Genomic DNA, 7,295 nt, shown 5'->3' with positions numbered 1-7,295 from the left:
TATATAGTAGGGCTAATATAGTAGTTATTTAAGAAGTTGAGCTGCAAGGCTAAAAAAATGCTACTACGGATTTAAAGCACAAAAACAGATGAGAGGCTAAACAGAGTCAGACAGCGACAGTCCAAACCTTCTCTGTTGATTGATGCATGCACAGCTCATGTGACTGATTGCTGAGGAGGTGCGTCATGTTATAACGTGAAAGGAATTTTATTTGTTATCACAAATAGGAACCAACAGAAAAAAAAGTTAATTATTTTAAAAAGCGATACAACTCTCCATGGGCATTTTATTAGTGCACACAGAAAATTATGTCCTCGTTGAAACATTGTTTATAAATGATATGAAAGTTTTTCTGTCTACAGCTGCTACCTTCAGATGTAGACAATGTTTCCTCCTGAAAATATTTTTGAAGGAGGCTAGAAAAAAAAATCAAAATTAGAACATATTTAAAAATTAATAAAATATTCTACAGCTTCTATATAGTGATGTCTACCATTGGTCATCTGACCTTTTCACACTTTTAGATTTGAGCAGACCAAAGTGTATCCGAATTTCTGATTTGGTACTTTTAATTAATATATTCAAAGCTAATACATTGCAAATGATTGATTTGTCAAATAACTTTACCTTGTCATTCAACTCTATGATATGTGTGAGTGTCAAACGCACAATAAGCATACTTTTTTTATTTATTTAATTTAATTTTATTTTACATGGAGGCACAGGTGTATTTCAGAGAACAATGGGCCACACCTATTTTCCAAGCATATGATTATGATCTGAGCCCAAAAACATATTTAAAAAGACGTGCCAGTGAGTTTTCCCCGCAAAGTATTTAGCCAAGAGACAGAAATTTTTTAATGTTGCAATTGTTTAGTTCTTCATTTTACTTCAGATAAAGTTAAAATAATTGCGTGCCTCTTTTCTTGTAGAAGAAAAACTTGTTTCAGAATCTAGAATTTGCTTTTTAGAAGGGAGTTGTTGTTTTTCTATACAATTTTATTTTTTTTTTTGCTTGATTCTGATCTACCTTCAGGAGTTACTTGGGCAGGAGATTACTCAAATATTGACTAAGGTCTTCTGAATGAATTAAGTTGCCTTTCTTTTTGCGAAACTGTTATTTGAATGGCTATAAAGAGCCTATCTCTTGAAGCTTGCCTTTGTGACAAATGATTGCACACAAAAACAAAATATTAAAATCTCTGGATTGTTCAGCAAAAGCAAACAAATAGTTTGGTTGCTCAGAACAGAATTCCCAAGTGTCGATTTAAAAGACTTTTAGCTTTTAGCCTTGCCACCACAAGCTGCTCTGAATAAATGAGTGATTTCATCTGTAACTGCACCGAGTCACAGAAAGCAGCACACAGGCCATAAAAACTGTGACACCGGGATTCTGGTATGTGATCTAACTGAGTCCAGCACGTCAAAATGACAGTCACAGAGTGTGCACCTTGTGCTTAACCTTTGTTTCGCGCGATGTGCGCCACCCAGGCTGCAGAACAGACACGGATCGGTGTATTTCAGAGGTATACACAATGATGTCACGAAACAGGAAAGGGGCTGGAAAAAGGTTTTGGCACCTTTAAGAATTGGCCAGATCCCTCCTCCCAATTGGCTCAGCAGATACGTTGGAATAATAAACAGGCAATCAGAAGGCAGCGTGAGCATACACAAAGGCATTGCAAAACTTTGCAGATAATAAAAGCAGATCTTTCACTTGAGAGCGATGATTATTTGTGCTCCTCAGTTGTCCATAAATAGAGGGCCTCTTACAGGAAGTATAAACATACAGATGAAGTGGAGTCCAAAGCAGTGATTTCAAACGGCTCTGTTTATGTTCAATCAGGACAGGGTGGAACTGTAGCCTTGGTCTTAGCATGAAACACAAAGTATTGTTTCCTGAGAGAAGAAGGGAGGGTTGGAAGCTGAGCTGTGCATCTCATAAAAGTCATAAAATATAAGCATGAGTCCTTGTATTAAATGCACAGACTCATAAAAATGTGAAACATTCTGTGTTATTCAAAAGCCTCTTAAATTCTAGATTATTGTTGCGGCCACAAACACGTCAGATGTGGCCTTTTTTTCTTACAGTTAGCCACAGCAAACTTTTGTTTGAAAGCTTTTATGACCATGAGGTGTATTTGAATGTTTGCAAATGTGTCTCACACACATCTGCACTATTTTTTTATTAATTCAATAGATTTTTAAAATAACCCAAAAATAAAGTTGTGATTAGCCAAAATTTTAAACAATGAATACTGTGAGTCTTTTTGTTCAGCAGAACATCTGTGTGTGTGCAAGCTTTAAAGAGGAGAATAGCTAGTAACAAAGTTGTATATACAACAATGATTAGTTGGACTTCCATTAACCATAAAATTGCCCAAAATCAAATTGCGAAAATAAATTTGCTCAATAGAACACATTCTAATTTAGAAATAAACTCACATTTTTTGATAAAAAAAAGTTTTGCTCTAGGTTGAGGCGGTCTCTTCAGCCATATCGAAATAGATGTATTTCGCAAAACTGCAATGAAAGCATATTCTTTGCATCACGTGGTTAACAGCCAGATGTTACTAAAGGCATAAACCACATGAAGTCGTAGGATGAGAATGGTTTTGTTTTGTTCTTTCAACCACCAGAGCTCTTAAAGCATCACACAGTTCATAAAAAGTTGTGTTATTTGAATGTTTTGACTCCATAGCTCTTCTGAAAAATTGCAGACTACAATTTCCCCAAAACGATGCACATGTAGCCAGTCCAAGGTTTAAGGGACTTGTTGCTCTAACACCTGAATAAGACGCTGACATCTCATCATGGCTGAATTATGGATACATCTAATTGTTCACCTCCATTGTTGCCAAGATTTTTAATGACTAGTGCACAAACTTAAGCTCATGCAGTGTCTTATTCAGTAGAAACACTGCAATCTCAAAGATGTGTTTTATCGACATTAGAAGAAAACAGAAAAAAGATGTGTGCACGTTTTTAATAGAAATACAACTAATGTTTACATATTTCTTCTTTCTATGAGTCCAAACAAGTGGCGTAACATAATAATGTATTCAATCATGCGACATGGTCACACGCTTTGCAAATTCCATCCGATTGGCTACTCAGATCTGCCTGAGAGCAGCTGATTTCTTAGATTCGGGATTAGACATGAAATGAATCAGCGCCACAAAAAGATCTCGTCCAGAACTTCTCAAGATTCCGGCATCGTACGCTTTTCTTACCTTTGTCTAATTTTTGTACAAAGTTTCTGCCAAGTTTTACTCATATTTTTATATTATCATTGATATGATCTTCATTCATCCCTCAGTCACTTTGTTTCAGAACAGATTCTTTGTTTTGTTTTGTTTTTTTTCATTTGTTTCCAGAGCAATCCAAAGTTGAACACTTTCTAAAAACGTTACAGCCTGAGCTGGTGAGGGCAGCTGCTCATTCTTGCCACAACACCAACACTGCTTGGTGCTGAGTCTACTTTGTTGGCTGAGATGTGGACAGCTAGGAGACCCAGTGTGGTTGCCAAAATAGGTGACACAAAAAGTCTGGGCCACATTAAGGTGTTCTGATTGATTTGATGAGTCGGGTTTCTGGCCTGAGAAACCGACGTTCTCAGGCGCCTGAACGCTTTGAACTCCTCCATGCTTTGGTCCAGTGTTCTTCCAAACCTTCCATGCCAAGCTACAGTTTGATACCATAGCTCACTAACAGGCCACAACCATTACGAAAATCCCAGAGAGAGGTCAAAAAAGTTTGAATAAAGTTAGCTTTGATAATGTTTGAATGAGAGCGCCCTTCCCATTTAGTGGGAAGAGTTTTCTCAGTGGACTGCCAAAGGAGTGTTCGACTCTATGTTTTACTTTGCCCTTAAATAAATTAGTAGAATATGAGTCTCAGAAAGCCTGTTGACAATGATAGTCTTTGAGAGTGTGTTTTTTTTTTCAGTTTGAAAATATATTTTTATTTTTGTTAAAAATATAATACAAAATCTCTTTGTTCCTTCTTTACTGACTGAAACATTCGCTGCAACAGGTAAAGTCAGGACTGATTCTTGACAGGTTTTCACATAAAAATGATTCTGATGAATACAATTAAAGGGGCTCTAAATTTGCTAGATTATTACCTCAAAATAAATTAGCAACACAGAGCCTGCGTGGGTTTTTTAAACTAACCGGTCTTCTCTATCACGTGAATTTAGGCAGAGCACAATTTGCCCCTTATTGAGGCAATGGAGTGAAATGTGCGGTCCTTGCATATTGCCCCCGGGGTGTATAGCAGGCCTCTAATGATGCAGCATCCCTGCTCCTGTCCCTAAAGGCGTTCAACTCCCTGGGTATTAATCCCATTGCCTTCATTAACCTGCTGGCCCACCGGCCCCGGCAGCCCTGAGAGCCAGGAGTCTAATCTCATGCTCATAATTGATGTGTTGTTACCTAGAGTTACAAAGATCTCCTTATTCCCCTCGTGTCATTTTAACTTTACTCTCATTCAGATAATTAGGCTCTTAGCAGGGAAGTGGGATCATGGGGAGGCGGGGAAAATCCAACTGGATATCAGTGGAGAACTTTGTTCCCCGTCCATGTTGATGTTCGGGTATCAATGAACACACAGCAGAACACTGGATGATAAATCTGCTCGATAAAAAGATACACCAAAAACATTACATAAAAATAATGATATTAATAATATTTAGTTGTTTGTTAAAGAATTCACCCTGTGAAACAGCTAACTTTACTGACTTAACTGCACAACACATCAGATTCCAGCTCAAGCTGCAAAGTAAAAAGTTGCATATTGCATTTGACGCACTTATTCTCCTTTTGGTGCATTCAGAATTCTTTAACAACATCATTTTCCTTAACACAGAGTTGTAACCAACAGATGATGTGCATGTTTTAAATAATACAGTATGTCCCCTGGCTTTAATTGTGTGCATGAGATCTGATTCATTTAATATTTTTTCTCTCATCCAAGGAGGAGTTTTTGGTGCTGGATGGAGACCCCCGACTCCGCTGACCGCAACACTTCCAGGTCAGGCGACCAAAAAAAAAAAAATATGACAAGCACGTCACCAACTCCTGTGTGCAGCGAATGCATTGCAAAAAAATCTGCTGACCAATGTCCACAGTGACAAATGTCCACTGTACTGATTTTTATTGCTGTCATTGCTAATTAATCAAGGCGATTGTGATTGCAAATGTCTTTTTGAAAACAGCTTTCTTCCCTTTTTTTTGCTGTTACTTCATGACTGTATGTGATTGTAAATGAGCATGCTTGTATTATTGATTACACAAAATGAAGATCAATTTAAAAATGTTTAAAACAGCAGCTCAGTGCTGAAGCAGGACACTCCCGTTGAGAAGCCTGTGCGATTTATCTCCTCTATCTGCATGCTGTCAGGCTGCTGGCCTCGTCCTCCTCAGCACATGACCGGCTGTTTGTGACCTTAGTGCTAAATCAAGTTCAAAGAGGACCACTGGTGTTTGGCAGATAGTTTTACATGAGGGGCAGGGGCAGAACCATTTGTTTGGTCAACCTCTGGCTCCCTCTTTGATTCGCAGCTATCTGTGACCCCCGTGGCGGAGCGGCACCACTTAAGGCTCTTCATTCAGGCACAACGCTCACTGATAAAATCAGCACCGGAACTCACTTCACTTTACTTTCAGCCGCTGATTTTCCAGCTGTAGTATTTACTGAATGTTCACATGTAGCGACTTTCAAAAGTATTCATACCCTTTCATAAGTACATCCAGGCATTTCAATGTATTTCACTCTGACTCTGTGTTATAGATCGAGAACCTGTGCATAATTTTACTTACCCAACAAACTCCAGCTGTGTGTAATTTGATTTCCGTACGAATACAGTTGCTCTGCGAAGGCCCCAGATGTTTGTTAGGGACCATCAGCAACAGCATCAAGAAGACCGAAGAAACACAACATATCAGGGATAGAGTTGAGGAGAAGTTTAACACATGATTGGTTAGATTTAAACACAATATCTCTTGTATTGAACAACACAGACAGCTCTGCCGTAAGTGACGGGCTGGCTGGGATGCACTTCTGCCCTGATCAGCAGGGTCAGAAAAGCTGGACAGAGTTTATGTGAAAAAACAGGCAGATAATGATTTGACACTAGGGTGGAGATTAACCTTCACACACAACACGTAACCAAAACATACAGCCGGAATATAATCAAGTGGTTTAGATATAAAAGCATTTTTTTTTTTTTTAGAAAGAAAGTGCGGACCCAACTGATAAAGAATATACTTGAAAACCTAGCTGATGCTACATTGCCCTACATCCAACCTGATGGAGCTTGAGATTGAACTGAAGTTTCAGTTTCTAGATGGGCAAAAAAATCTTACAGCTGTAATTGCAGCAAAAAGCTATTTTTAAAAAAGTATTCACTTGAGCGCAAATATACTTCCATCACATCTTTTATGTAACAAAAATTCAGAATTCTTCCATTTCACAGCTAACTTTGCGTTGGTCTGTCACATAATCCAAATAACCCGCATTGACATTCGTGTTTTCTGACATACCAGCATTTATTAAAGTTCGGAGGTATGAATAGTTTTGAAGGCACTGTGTGAAGACCTCAAGGCTTCAATAACCACATCACTTTTAGGCTTATGCCAGATTAGGTTGGTTGATATTTATAAAGTGTATGAAAGAACAAAATTAAACATGTGTTCCTGCACCAAATTCTCATGTTGAAACGCTGTCTCTGTTCTGTTTTGTAAAAATATATTTATATATAATCATAGCTATGACAAAGGCATCAAAAGCACCTTTCATCTGTGATGTGACAGCAGCAGTCCAGTTTCCAGCCTTGTTCTGCTGTTTCTCAGTCAGTCTGGTGCTACAGAAACATTTTCCAAAGAAATGCACGTCCCTTTCCCCTGAAGACAACTGACCAAAACTGGAAACCCGTCAGGAAAAATAGTCCTGTGTTTGCTTTGCATTGCAAGTGTGTTATCACGTTAAAAGAATAAATAATGCATTGTTATTTGATACATGTTGCTGTGGGGCAAAACTGAGGCAATAATAAAATTACATACTGATTCAAAAGAGTCACTGACTGCTTCATAGTGCAATTGATTTCACATTTGTACGAATTTTGTTTGATGAAAATATTTATTTTTTTTGTAGCTGTAGAGCTTTATTTGATGACTTTAGGCTTAAAAAATGTTATTGAAGCATTATTTGAAATGGTGGACATCATAAAAAAGTCAACTCCCTCTGGTTGGGAGACTTTTTTTGTAATCTACAGAAAGCTGGATCTTTTCTAC

General features: G+C 38.0%; 1 long non-coding RNA gene across 1 annotated transcript in view; it reads left to right on the top strand.

The window, feature by feature from the left end:
• The window catches only part of LOC103478557 (uncharacterized), a 7,895-nt gene extending 1,187 nt beyond the window's left edge, over nucleotides 1-6,708 (top strand). The window contains exon 2 of the long non-coding RNA XR_535818.1: nucleotides 4,978-6,708. This is a non-coding gene — a long non-coding RNA (uncharacterized LOC103478557). The remainder of the gene's footprint in view (nucleotides 1-4,977) is intronic.
• Nucleotides 6,709-7,295: the final 587 nt, after the last annotated feature.

Source organism: Poecilia reticulata, linkage group LG16 (assembly GCF_000633615.1).
Source record: "Poecilia reticulata strain Guanapo linkage group LG16, Guppy_female_1.0+MT, whole genome shotgun sequence".
Classification (NCBI taxonomy): Eukaryota; Metazoa; Chordata; class Actinopteri; order Cyprinodontiformes; family Poeciliidae; genus Poecilia; species Poecilia reticulata.
Note: the sequence above shows the minus strand (reverse complement) of the source record. Positions and strands in the feature narration are given on the sequence as shown.